This window comes from Syngnathoides biaculeatus, chromosome 8, assembly GCF_019802595.1.
Source record: "Syngnathoides biaculeatus isolate LvHL_M chromosome 8, ASM1980259v1, whole genome shotgun sequence".
Classification (NCBI taxonomy): Eukaryota; Metazoa; Chordata; class Actinopteri; order Syngnathiformes; family Syngnathidae; genus Syngnathoides; species Syngnathoides biaculeatus.
The window spans coordinates 11,609,380-11,624,474 of NC_084647.1; the positions used below are offsets into that span (position 1 = coordinate 11,609,380).

A 15,095-nucleotide genomic window follows, 5' to 3' on the forward strand; every position below is an offset into this window, starting at 1 on the left:
TGGCGACAGGTATGTTTTTTTTTTTCTTTTTTTTTTTTTACACTGTATCACTAGCATGTTTCCACTAACGCTGATTTTGTTGATGTAAACTTTCAGCATTTTCAAAACATTGCGGCGATAGACCGTTTGTGTTTATTCCTTGAACTTTGAACTTTTATTCAGATAAAGCGTGTCAGATCAAGAATTCTGATTGATGAAAAATTTTAAATACCGTTTTATATCATGTTCTACTAATAGTTGAAATTGGAAATTATCCTGAGTTTGAAATTTTCGTTTTCTATTTTAGTTATGTATTTGTTTATTTTGTTATTATGTTATATTAATCCAGTAAGTCATTTTAAGGTCTTGAGATTCCATCCCTAATCACACCCGCAACTTTCCCTGCGGGCGTGACCGACCACGCCTGTACATTTTCCAAAAGTGAGTGACTGATGTTTGGTTTTTGGGGGTACACTTGAAATACGGCTCTAACATGAAAAACATTGGTTGCTTCAACAGTGCTCCACAGGGGCTGATTGGTCTCCAAGCCACACACACACGTGCACTGGATATACATCCATCCAGCCATTTTTTTGCTGCTTATCCTCACAAGGGTCGCGGGGAGTGCCGGAGCCCTTCCCAGCTGTCAACGGGCAGGAGGCGGGGTACACCCTGAACTGGTTGCCGGCCAATCGCAGGGTACATAGAGACAAACAGTCCCACTCACACTTACACCTACGGTCAATATAGGGTGTCCAATTAATGTTGCATGTTTTTTTTGGGATGTGGGAAGAAACCGGGAGAACATGCAAACTCCACACAGGCGGGGCCGGGATCGAACCCTGGTCCTCAGAACGGCAAAAACCCTCTCATATTGGAAGGTATTCTCGATTATGCCACCGGGCTCCTCGGGTAACGCGTATCCCAATACGATACGATACGAACTACATGGAAGTAGCCGTGTCCGGACGGTTCTCGAGCAGCGTTACAATGCACGCGCAGGCTCAGGGATAAACACGCACCCACAGACACACGGCGCAAGTTAAATTACAAGCCTTTCTCTTTCCTTGAACGAAAGGAAGTCACTTGCGCTGAATGCTGAGTGGGGTTGCGAGAGGGCGTGAGTACAAATGTGAGAAGTGAGCGAGAGCTGCCGGTGATGCACGAGCGCTGGGAACCCTCGGAGAGCAGCTGTCAGCGTTGGTAGCAGGATGTTTGAAATACCATCAGATGATCGTTTTGAGGCTTCTTTTTCTTTTTTTTCTTCCCATGTTCACAGCTACTTTGGTGTAAGGTTCCTGCTCCACTGTGGATGTAAAACGTACCGTGTAGGTAGGTCAAGAAACAAAACAGTTGCCCTTAGCGCTGTCAACAATCAAATGCAAGAGATCCAAGTTTTACTATTTCAATTTCAATGAAAAAAAAAATTGTCTTAAGTAGTTTTGTTCATTTATTTTTGCCCTATTTTTGTATTACTGGAGCTTTCTTAGTTGTTGTGCGGATAAAATAATTGGGTCGCTAATGGTGTAGTGGTTCACTGAAGAGTTCTCGACATTGGGTGAAAGGCAGACGAGAAATGAAATTATTCCCAGTCACATTCACGCCATCGTCGAGTACCACTGGTGGCCCTCGCTTGGTTTGCCGACAATCAATTAAGATCTGTTGCATCTCCACTAATTGGTTAAAGGCTTACAAGTCTCGGTCAATCTTCGGACATGTGATTTGACTGAATGGAAAAAAGACTGAGGCACTGGGGGCTGCAAGCATGATCAAGGGATGATCGCAAATTTTAACGTGCAAGTTTTATAAATTGTATTCTGAAGGAAATATATCTTGTACATCTAGAAATAAATGCTATTCTGTCCTTTACCCCCAAAATATTACAAATTCAAATTCAATGAAGTCAACTACTAAACTGAATTCAGATTTGCATCATGGCATGCAAGCGTGCTTTCATAGCGTGTATATCGTATCCGTTCAAAAACTTTTTAATTTTTTGTTTTAGTAAATGATTGAAGCGCATGAATTTGACAATTATTAACGTCACGTGTCGTTATCAGTAAATAATAGACATTTTTACAAGTAATTGACCCCTCCGTGGATATTGCGCAATCCGCGTCACTGACCAATCAGAGGCCAGAGATCTGCATAAACCAAAGCCCATTTTTGCTCCCGCCATTTTCTCAGACAACGTTGCATGGTCCAGTATAGGTTTAGTTAGCGTTTTATCGCGTATTTGGGTTCTTTAACAATAGATATGGTTAAGAGGTGTAGTCACGGACTTTGTAATAGTGACGACAGGTATCCTGAAAGGCAAGTTGATGGACTTCGATTCGTACCCTTTCCAAAACCAGTACGAAAAATGCCTTCGATGGATCAAACTTTGTGGAAGACCGCATCATCAACTAAATCAATCTAATATCAACCGGAACACATATGTTTGCACGAAGGTATGCCCTATATTTGATTTTCAATACACGTCTCGTATAAATGAATTCGAAGTTCTTCGCTAGCATAACACCGCTGCGTGTGAACGATTGACACACTTATTCTTTGTTGAGCGATATTTAGCGATGATCGGACTGCACAAACGTATTGATTTCTTGCTGGCTCGCGACCGAAGCTTAACCAGACTGTGTTTGCACGAAGATATGCCCTAAATTAGATTTTTAATACACGTCTCGTATAAATGAATGAGACGTTCTCCGCTAGCATAACATTCCTACGTGTGAATGATTGAATGAAATCAGAAGCATGGCGTCTCTCTCAGTTAAGAATGTATTGCATGTAGAATCTATAATATATCGTTGATTTGAATGAAATCAGAAGCATGGCGTCTCTCTCAGTTCAGAATGTATTGTATTGTATTTGCCATTTTTACTGTTTGTCTTACGTCAGCGCACGTGGCGTGACGTCACTTCTGGAGGCGTGGTTAAGTGCCCTGTACGGAGGGGTCAATTGCTTCCGAACTCTCACCTCGTTAATGTGGTGGTCGATCGATTTGGCGAACGAAGTCGCTTAACAGAGTGGTAACTTCCTTCTGTCCAACTATCGACGATTTCTCGTTCCATCCACTCCCATCAGAACTTATTTTTTATATATTTATCAAATTCTTTCACTCGAGAGGCGTCTTTCCTCTTGAACACTGCCATCGTGGTGTTCACTTGAAAATGGCCCCATGATCTGCCTCGTATACAACAAGCGTTTTCATTGGTCAGGAGGAACACATTCGACCAATCAACAGACGTGTATCTAAACGGCGGAAAGTCGGACCGGAATATGAACGAGTGCGGATTCTGGCACGGGTTACGGTTGGAATATTGCAGAAAAAGAGATTTATTTTTTTTTTAATCAATGAGATTTAAAAAGAGGGAATTCTGCCTATAAACAGAAAAATCACACGTATGAATCATCTTCAAACTTGGAGGGTTCATTCAGTGTGTATTATAGCTACAACAGTTACTATGCTGTTCATTTTCTTGAAGTTATTGGACACGAGAAGGTCAAAATAACTGGCGCTAAATGTCAAATCAGAACACGTTCCTCCTTACCGCTTTTCCAAATATAACATTTTATCATTTATCTCTCTAAAACTCAGCTCACACACTTTTAGTTTGTTCTTGAACGAGACTTTGCTGCATTGTTTGACAAACAGGAAAAAAATGAAATCAAATTCATTTCTTCTGTCTTTCTACCTCAACCCAGGCGGGCACGGCAGATGGTCCTGCTTCGGGCTGAGCTGTCTTCTCGTTTTAGGGAACATTTTCATTGCCTGTGTCGGCGCTTTCTTCCTTTCACCTTGTGAGGCGCCGGTCCTGGAGCTGCTCCATGACTGTTTTTGTTGTAAATGCGTTTGAACTGGAATTTACGTGAAATATGAACTCGATAAAAGTTTTGCCCAAAATAAATAAATCAATAATTGTCAAGCATAAATCTGCTTTGAAGTAGCCATCGATTTTCCTATCAGAGGATGACAGGCCATCGATGAAACCTTCGTTTGGATTTCTTTCCAGAGACCGCGGCGCGTTTTTCGGCACATCCACCGCGGTGGATGTGAAATTACATGTGACAAACGGCGGCCTATACCTCTGAAGAAGATTGTAAAGCAATGTAGCATGAAGGATCTGTGGCCCGGCCAAGCCGCAGCACAAAGGGAACTCATTTAAACCCGCATCCATGTGTGATCTCATTCTTTTAGTGAATGCAAAAAGCTCGGGACCATAAAAGATCATTTCAATGCAAATCATCTGTTAAATTAACCTTAAGGCTTACGGGGGTGGGGGGGGGGGACTTTCTTACAATATGAGTGACTGCGCTTTGTTTGTGTGCTGCCAGCATCAGATAATTGCAGGATTAGCCCTATATATAAATAGAAATACAGTGGCAATCAAAAATAATTAACCCCCCTCTCAATTACTTGTCCACGTACTCACCAGGATATCCTGCTTTTCATTCGGAGAGTCACGTGGGCGGGTGGAAGAATGCGGGTGAACTACCAAACAAATGCCTTTCAGGATTCGATCCTCTGAAGGTTTCTTTCCAATTATGGGCGTTTAGATCAGGGGGTGTCATCGGTCTTTGTCAGTTGTGGGCCTCTGAAGCCCTTTGAGCCTCTTGACTGAATAAATGCCATACAAATGAATTTGACTTGATTTGGTGTCTCACCCAATCATTCAAATCCATTCATCCATCCATTTTTCTTAGCCGCTTATCCTCATAAGCGTCAAATGGAGTGCTGGAGCCTATCCCAGGTGTCAACGGGCGGCCTGAACTGGTTGCCAGCCAATCGCAGGACACATCGGGACAAACAGCCGCACTCACAATCACACCTAGGGGCAATTTAGGGTGTCCAATTAACATTGCATGTTTTTGGGAGGTGGGAGGAAACCGGAGTGCCCACCCGGAGAAAATCCACGCAGGCACGGGGAGAACACGCAAACTCGGGATCGAACCCGGTACCTCAGAACTGTGAGGCCAATGCTTTTCCAGCTGAGCCACAGTGCTGATGTCAATCATTCAAATTAAACTTCAAAATTCAACTCACTAGTCTGTGACCGTTTTATAACTTTTTGTGTTATTGCCATATTTCCATTACAACAGTAGCCCCCCCCCTTGCCTCATTTTATATAATCTGATGCAATTTACAACTCAGTATTTGAGAAAAGTGATCAAAATATGGTTTTAATTCAGACATTTTTGTTCATGGCATCCAAATAGCTTTGCATATTTAATTAACACAGGAATGTGTGGTGGCAGATACACCATAAATGTTATCATAAGAGGGTTAGAGATGAAAAGCTAATCTCTGTAAGTATTCTTGTTTTTTTTTTTTTTTATGTCATGAAAGTACACCCGTGTTCTGCCTGATTCATCTTGGATAATTCTATGCTGTCAACTTTGCTGAAAAAACATAAAAATAAAAAGTTAACTGTGTCCATTACCCGCTTACTGCATTTCCCTTCAGATGGACAGGATGCACATTATGATGAGCATTGATCCAAAAGATGTGGAGTGATTGTTATAACCACGTTGTTATCATTCCACTGCTGATAATAATAATTGAATCTAACAAATTAGCTATCAAACTGAATCATTGAACGGCTTAGGTACGCCCATACGTGAAAGAAATGGCCATGAAAACCCAGTAGGGCTCTGAGATCGGCAGATTCAGGTCAGCGCAAACACGACGAGCAGCATTTTGCTGTTGTGGTGCACACAAATGAAATAACCAACTGCCAACACAAGTGAAGTTAGCCCCACAAAAAAAATAAAAATAAAAATCCACACAAAAAACCTTACCCCTCCAACCCCCATGCTTATGATTGAGCATTTTGGAATTTTTTTTTACACTTCGGAAATGATTTATTTTGCAAGTCGTTTTCTGTACTTTGTTTTCAAATGTGTTTTCGCTTCTTGTTTTTAAATTTAAATGTCATCATGTAAAGCAGCGCATTGACTTATCTCGTTTAGGAAAGGTGCTAAATAAATAGGCTAGCCTTGGTTTACCTTACCTTGAATGAGATTACACTTAAAAAAAAAAAAAAAAAAAAAACTCTTTGCACCTATTTATATAAACATCCAGGACCTTTGCAATGTATTTCTAACTAACCGGCAAAGTATGTAGCATTGACCCTTTTCTTTTTTTTTTTTTTTTTTGAGAGCCGGGAGCTGGATGGAGACTTACTTTTCAGGAAAAACCTTATTATTGCCACAGCACACAGAGCCAGGTACGCATCTCGTGTGCTCGCCATAAACTGCAGCTAATAAATGCAACCAAGGTCACCGGCAGCGTATAGACTGGATTTTCAACGATAAGGGCCAAATCTATTGAGTAAGTCGAACAAATTGGATTGGATAACAGCAATTCCGGGCTCTCCAGATGCACAACAGAAGAGAAATTAAAAATCATGCAGTACATACAGCAGTTTTATGAAAGTACAATGGGTTCTACTCGGCCCGTGTGCCACGTGACTACAAAGTTTCTCTTATTTTTGTGCGCGTCTTTGTGTGCGAGCGTTTGCTGTATCATTCCTACTCCTAGTACACAAGGTCATTGAAACTGCAAAGCAAGTCATGGTGAAATACTTTTGACGAAAATCATTTCTTTCTCCTTGAAAATGCCGGCAGAGAGGGGAAGCGAGGGGGCAAGGACAACATTTTTGGGCAGATTGGCTTTACTGAATTGTTTTTTTTTTTTCTCCTTCCAGATTTAACTGAGAACTCCTTGAATTATTGGAGTATTGGCAGATGTCATAGATGATTTTTTAAGTTGACTTTTTAAGGTGACATTTTAAAAAGCAAGTGGTGTCAAATTAATTCTGTTTCACAGGCAGGTATAACTTTTACAGTCTATCCTTACAATTTACATTGTAGGCAGTTGGTCATATTCATAATTACACAAACCCAAATGTGGAGTGGCCACTGATGCCCACGATGAAGTGATCATGTATTTATTGATGAGACTGTGTTTGTTGTATCTTTCCTGTGACAAATGTTGCACTTATATCACAAAGGCCCTCACTGGCTTCTTTGGTCAGCACCGCACATTTTTGTGTTCTGATATTTAATGAAACAATGAACTTCTGAACACCCAACATAAATGTGTGATTTGGCTCTGATCGAGTCATACCCATTTCAAAGCTTCCTGCCCTCTATTCATTTAGTAATATGAAAACAAGGTACGGGGAGTCCTCAGTCAACGAATGAGATCCGTTCCTACAGTGGCGACTTAACTCGACCTTCGACTTAAGTCGGATTCCACCATTTATGTCAGAATTTACATCAAAATACTTTGTATAAAAAAAACAAATAAACATTGAAACCAACAAGACGATGTAACGTGTTTTCCGCACTATAAGGCGCACCTTCAATGAATGGCCTATTTTAAGACTTTTTTCATATATAAGGCGCACCGGATTATAAGGCGCATAGAATAGACGCTACAGTAGAGGCTGGGGCATCCGTTATGCATCCATTAGATGGAGTTGCACTAAAGGCTCATTATTGATCCACATATAAAGCGCACCAGATTATAAGGCGCACCTTTGGCTTTTGAAAAAATGTAAGTCTTTTAGTTGCGCCTTGTAGTGCGGAAAATATGGTACTTAGCATTACTGCTGAGAGGTGGATGGAGGAGAAGAAGGGGAGGCTTTGCTTAGCTATTGCGAAGGAACCTGGTCCTCAAACCTCTCTATCCAAAGAACCTTGTTTTGTGATCATTGTATCCGACATGGGAATGGAACCCTTCACATGAGCTAAATTACAGGCTTTGTCTTTCATAATTGTCACCACGGTCGATCGATTGAAGCCTTGGTGGTGTTGGTGTCTCCCCTTTTTCCAATTTTTTTATGATCTTCAGCTTTGTTACCAAAGTAAATGATTTTCTTTTGGCTGCAGAAGCATTGCTAAATGACACCGCTTTCTTCTTTGGGGCGGTAATGTCTAAAAAGGAGGGTGAAAAATGATGAAGATACTCCAGGTGCACAAATACGGACAAGCATTAGCCAGACAAAATGAAGGACCAAGACGGCGTTGTAAACTCTAAACGTCTTAGGTCGAGACCGTCTTAACCTGAGCACTCCCTGTAGACAGATGACATTCTAAACTATATCTTGATTATTTTTCATGTACTCGGGAGCTTACAAGCAAAATGTTTGTTCTATAGATGAGGTATCTGTTTGCCTGACATAATTATTGTAATTCCCAGTATACATATTTATTATTTGGAGGGTTGAAGAGATCACTTCATTAGGACAGCTTGTTGCACAATACGCCAGCTGGCATTCAGTCAGCACACACACACACACACACACACAACACACACACACACGCACGCACGCACGCACGCACGCACGCACGCACGCACACACACGCACGCACGCACGCACACACACACACACACACACACACACACACACACACCACACACACACACACCACACACACACCAAATGCATACTGTACATACACACATTTGCCTTTTGCCTCTCTTCTACTTGTAAGGATACCAGCACAAGGGAGCCACCAGTTGTGTTATTGAATTGCGATACGCCAGTAAAATACAAAAGCTGGGAGTAACAAAAGGAGCAAGTGAAAAAGATGATAAGGGGATGAGGACGAGGCGGCGGGAATCTGAAACAACAACTCGAGATATCAGTTTCTCACGAGAGAAATGGAAAGGTGACAGCAAAACAAGCTCAAAGGAAAGAAGAAACACGACGGTTTGATGTGTGTGTTTTTGTGCAGGGGCGCGCGACGATTTTGGTCTGCTTCCCAAAAGAGCAGCGGAGGTTGTCGCTCGGTGCTCATTTTGTTTCCTTGACCCACCGAGCCCACTTGATGAACCTAAATTATTACAGTATGGGACTCCATGATCAGCCGATTTGGAACCATATAGCGGGTCTTCGTGCTTTTGTGGCCACCCGACAGACTAGTTCAATTTCCATCCGCCCACCATTTACTCTCAATCGCTCCCACTTGAACTTCTGTAAGTGGTCACTCGACCGTCTGCAGCTGTGCTTGTTGAGTTGACTCAGAGCACATCCGCGGCTCCAATTGTTGCACAAACCGAGGTTTAGTTGTACTTTTATGCCAACTTTGGAATCATTGCTGTGAAGGTTCAGAGTGATATTTGTCACCATACGTATGTTATACTGCTGAAAACATGGGGTAATGATATACTGTGCATTTCCCCCCCCTTTGGTGGGATCAATACATTTTATTATTCACCATTTGGTTTCCAATGGATGGAAAATTGCAGCCAATTAGAGTAGTAGAAGGAATGCTGTGGTTCAAGATTGGTCAAACAGATTTAGAATTTTACATACCGTCATGAACAAGACTTGGTCACTGCCAAGAGAGGCGTGGCCACGCCACTGCTCTGGGTGGTGACACCTGTCACCGCTCACAGCTGTTCCACATTGGGATTGTAATTAGACGGGCATTTAAGTTGGAGTTTTTGTCACTGGCATTTGCCAGTTCATTGCCCTTCATTAATGAGTTGCATTCACTGCCTGTGGGACTCTCAGCGTAAGTCACAGTGATTCTGTGCCCTTTTGTTGATCCTGTCCTGTTGAGTTGTTAGTTTGCCCCATAGTCATCGGATCTTGCTGCATGTCTTTTGGATCCCGCCTAGCCTAGCGTTTTTGTACCTCTGCCTTGTCGGAGTGCTACACCGTGTATGACCCAATTTCTGGAATAAACTACACTGAACATTGTGCCTCTGCTCTCGAAGTCCTGCATTTGGGTCTGCCCCCGTACCGGAGGTTCTTGACATCTGGCACCAATGCAGAGCAGATATTTTTGCGGCCATGATGAGAAAGCTAATCAACGAAGGTTTGCTGAGCTGCAGAAAGGGCTACAATTAAACAAAGTCCAGGGAAAAATGGAGAAAGAAAGATTGCCTAGCAACCAGTTCAGGGTGTGCCCGATGACAGCTGGGATTGTCTCCAGCACTACCTCAAGGTCCTGCATTTGGGTCCGCCCCCGTACTGGAGGTTCGTGACACATACCTGTAATCTGATGCACCAAGCAACATGTAATCCTCCAAAAAAAAAAAAAAAAACCCCAAAAAACTCCCCTCTTACTCTATTCAAACCAATTACCCTGCCCCTGAAGTCCCATTACATCATATTATTGCATCAATTAGTAGCATTGTTCATAAAAGTCATACAGACCAAGAAACATTAAAAAAGAAACCTTTGATTCATTTTAAAAGATATATAACAAGACATGTGCAGTAATGAGACACTATTTCATGAAGGACACACTTATGAAATGCATTTATCATGTCATAATACAATTATTATACAATTATACAAATACTCCGTCATAGCCATCCGATGTAAAAATAATAAGGTCTGCAAAATGTCTCCATACTCTATATGTATTTTTATGTCACTTATTTTTGAGGTTTTTCTTTTTTTCTGACTTGGAGGCAAAGGGGTCATGCAAATTGTCACCAGAACACTTGAATTGTGTTCTAGAAGTGCACGCTGAAGAGCTCACACACTGACTAGACAGCAGCCGCGCTCAGCCCACTTGAGAGCCGTCTCCTTTTGCTTTCAATTCTTATTTGTAATCATGACACGATGATTGTTTGCTCAGCGTATGTCTTTGGGTTGGGCTGTGAATGAGTTCACGTCAAACATGGAGTGCAAGCTCTGGGGGTGAACAGCACGCAGTCGCGGGTTGTCCCACCTTCAACAGGAAACGGAATTGTAAATCGTGTTGCTGTATGGGGAAAAAAAAATTCTGAAGCGCAAAGCTAAGAGTTCAAAATGAAAGCAGAGAAGCGTGCCTGGGAAGAATAATTTTTAGTGAAATTCGTTTTGCATTTTAAACACATCACAGATACTTCATAAGTATAATCTTCATTTATATTTTTGAAAAATATTAGAGTCCAATTTCCTTTTTTTTTTCAGGGTGCTGGTGTCGGGGGGAGGGGGGGTAACAGATTAAAGGCACTTCCAATCATCTCAAAAGTGAAAGATGATTAGAGATGTGTTTGGAGTGAAGAGCATAGACAGGACAAAGTGAACTAAGATCCCAAGGCTGTGTACTATAGCTGCAGTTCTGTTAGGGAAAGTAAAGTTCAGTTTGCCTCACAGTTCTGAGGTTCAATCCCGGACCTGCCTGTGTGGAGTTTGCATGTTCTCCCCGTGCCTGTGTGGGGTTTTCTCCGGGCACTCCGGTTCCCTCCCTCCCACATCCCAAAGAACATTTGGACACTATAAATCGCCCCGAGGTGTGATTGTGAGTGCGGCTGTTTGTCTCGATGTGTCCTGTGATTGGCTGGCAACCAGTTCAGGGTGTATCCTGTCTCCTGCCCGTCGACAGTTGGGATAGGCTCAAGCACTCCCCCTGACCCCTTTGAGGATAAGCGGCTAAGAAAATGGATGGATGGAAGCTTTCAGTTGCGGCCATATTGAATAGTTCCAACAGCAAGCCTAGACATTATTGCATTAGGCGGATTAATAGATGAATGGATGTGTGCGGACCAATGCTAAATTGAGGAAGCAGATTGGAATAGGGAGGGGCTTAGAGGGAAGACACAGTAAAAACCAGGGGGAAGGAAGAGGGGGGTATTGAAACCAGCCAAGAAGTAATTGTTAGTAGCAATACAATTAATGAGAAATGAATACATCGATTATGAAGCAGTTATTGTTGGACACATTTGGGTGACTCATCGGGAGTGGATGCACCAGCAAGGAGGTCAGAGAGAGATGAGTGGAGAGGTGGAGGGTAATTGATTTGAGAAGACAGTTTTAGGGAAGGAAACGGAGTGAACGGATGACTGTGCAGAGAGGGGGACAGATGGAGGCAGAGATGACCAAATGAAGGGTATTTTGAAAAGCAAAACAGAAGGAACGGCAGGCGGGGGGAAAGGACATTTTGGCCCATCAGCTGCAGTAAAGGTCAAAGAGCTTTTGCCTTTAAACAACTTGAATAAACCACATCACGGAAAGAAGTCGGTAAAATCCCGACACAAAATCACATCCGCAGAACGGAATAGAAGGGATTCTACCCAATCTCAGATGGATGGAAGATCATGGATAGAAGACAGTTTAAATAAGTAAGGACATACCGATATATTATTCCAGAAATCATTACATCACACTTGAAGTCCATCTTGCACACATATACTGTAAATAAACCCCAATGAGGCTTGCACATTACATGCATGGGCGCGGAATGATTTCTTGCCTTGTTAAGTGCCCACCTGGACAAGACAAATACACAGGAGACATCATCTATTTTGCCGATGATTTGGCTGCGAGAGATAAGCAAGCGTCGAAAAAAAACAAACAAACAAACAAACAAACAGACAAAGCCAATATATCTTGCTCAGCTTGGCGAGATAAATGTCAGTGTTTATGTCGAGCAACTGCAAACAAAAGGTTCGGGATATAAAAGGTACGAGGGGAATCACAGAGATTGTGACACACGCCGAGCATAGAGACACGAGTCAAACGTGTTAGACGAAGGCACAAGCGTTGTAGTCCAGTGGCAACAGAGGTCAGTGTCAACTGTCGCGGTTCTGTTGTGGTCTGGCCGTCTTCCGCAAGACCTATCATAACTTATCCTATCAATTCAAGATGGTGGACAACAAAAACTCACGTCCACGAAAGCATGCGTACGCGGAGAGTGATGCGGCAAAGCTACTAAGAGAACATGCCCTAAGTGGTTATGAAACGGAGAAGCAGAATGAAGGAAACAGTTTCAGTTGAGAGGAGCTTTTGCAATCGCATATACCGAGCGTCCGTGTGTGGGCGTGTATACAAATGTTCTGTGCACAATATGTGGACTGAAATATAATCTGCTTTCAATTTGCTCGGGTTCGGGACTCGTAGAACTGCCCCGAGGAAAGGGCACACTTGAAGGCCTCTGTTGTCCATGACGGTTCAAAAGTAAATTGAGTAATTTGCCACTAAGATGCCGGAGGTGAATAATGCACATATGACGATGATTCACTATGCTCGATAGACATTTGCGCTTGTAGATAGCCAAAGTTATACCACAGTCTGCACATTAAGGCGAGAGTTGCACTGCAGCTATACATGCCTCATTCTAAATACAGTATAGAAAAATAAGTATTTGAACATCCTGCTATATTGCAAGTTCTCCCACTTAGAAATCATGGAGGGGTCTGAAATTTACATCGTAGGTGCATGTCCACTGTGAGAGAGATCATCTAAAAAGAAAAATCCAGAAATCACAATTTGTGATTTTTTTAACGATTTATTTGTGCGATACAGCTGCAAATAAGTATTTGAACACCTGTCTGTCAGCTAGAATTCTGACCCTCAAAGACCGGTTATTTGTCCCTTAAAAGTCCACCTCCACTCCATGTATTATCCTGAATCAGATGCACCTGTGTGAGGGCGTTAGCTGCATAAAGACATCTGTCCACCCCATACAATCAGTAAGACTCAAACTTGCAACATGGCCAACACCAAAGAGCTGTCCAAAGACACCAGAGACAAAATTGTACAACTCCACACGGTTGGAAAAAGCTACAGAGCAAAGCAGCTTAAGGCCCAACTTAAGTTTGCCAATGACCATTTGGATGAGACTGAGGAGTCATTGGAGAATGTTTTGAGGTCAGATGAGACCAAAATGGAACTTTTTGGTCATAATTCCACTAACCGTGTTTGGAGGAAGACGAATGATGACGTCCAACCCAAGAACACCAACCCTACTGTGAAGCATGGGGGCGATAGCATCATGGTTTCGGGGTGTTTTTCTGCACATGAGACAGGACAACTGCACAGTATTAAGGAGAGGATGAAGCGTATTGTATGGGTCGTGGCTGGGTCTTTCAACACGACAATGACCCGAAGCATACAGCCAGGAAAGCCAAGGAGTGGCTCTGTAAGAAGCATATTAAGGTTCTGGCGTGGCCTCGCCAGTCTCCAGACCTAAACCCAATAGAAAATCTTTGAAGGGAGCTGAAGCTCTGTGTTTCTCAACGACAGCTCAGAAACCTGTCTGATCTAGAGAAGATCTGTGTGGAGGAGTGGGACAAAATCCCTCCTGCAGTGTGTGCAAACATGGTGAACAACTACAGAAAACGTTTGACCTCCGTAATTGCAAACAAAGGCTACTGTACCAAATATTAACATTGTTTTTTTTCAGGTGTTGAAATACTTATTTGCAGCTTTATCACACAAGTAAATCGTTAAAAAAATCATGCATTGCGATTTCTGGATTTTTCTTTTTAGATTCTCTCTCTCATAGTAGACATGCACCTAAATTACAGTCTCCTCCATGATTTCTAAGTGGGAAAGCTTGCAATATTGCAGGGTGTTGAAATACTTATTTTCTTGACTGTACATGCCTGCTGTACATCCATTTCTCCAGTGCGCTCTATTAAAAAACAAGCCATATCTAAAGGTTATCATTTGGTACCGGGCTTTCACTGGAGTCTCATCTAACTTAATCCACCACTTTGGACCACAACTATTTTCTTTGCAGAGTCCAATATGAAAAAGTTCTCAAGATGTAATTTAAAACGCCAGCATTCTGTTGCAGATATTTGACGATTTTATGAGCGTAATCAACCCTCCTGCAAGTAACTGGCTGTTCTTGAAATGAATGCTAAACTGCAGAGAAAGGAAGAGAGTTTGTAAGCCTCGTACAAAGGCAGAGTCGGATGAAAATAAAAGACAAAAGAAGAAAAAGACAAAAGCCAGGGCGTGACAGACAGGTGTCAAGCATTATTAGCCATGTGGAACATAGTTTGAAGGCAGATTGCTATACACACACACAAACGCATGCATGCACAAGTGCGCACATGCAAATCCTGTCAGTATACTGATAAAAAAAATACTAATTTATTATTTACCAACAGTCTGTTGTTTTCCTTTTGTAGTTCACTGCACTGCTGTTAGCAGATTTGCCCAATCAGATTTTAACTTTTATTCGCTGCCATGTTGCTGTAATTTGCCAAGGGCCTTCAGGTCTGTCGCCCCGACCGATGCAATTCCCAGCGGCCGTAATCTCCCATTTACGTACACGTTTATTTATTTTTTCGACTGATGTAACTGCTAGGGGCTCTAATTTATTATTTTTTTCCGTTACATGACTGGTTGATGCACTTTCACGGAAGGCAGATT

The 15,095-nt window shown here is 42.3% G+C and overlaps 1 protein-coding gene and 1 long non-coding RNA gene across 4 annotated transcripts in view; one reads left to right on the forward strand and one right to left on the reverse strand.

Annotated features, from left to right (window-relative positions):
* The window catches only part of zgc:172282 (leucine-rich repeat and fibronectin type III domain-containing protein 1-like protein), a 154,214-nt gene that overhangs the window by 52,855 nt on the left and 86,264 nt on the right, over positions 1-15,095 (forward strand). The window lies entirely within an intron of this gene.
* LOC133504956 (uncharacterized) overlaps positions 1-15,095 on the reverse strand; it is a 179,747-nt gene that overhangs the window by 36,944 nt on the left and 127,708 nt on the right. The gene's annotated exons all lie outside the window — the stretch shown is intronic.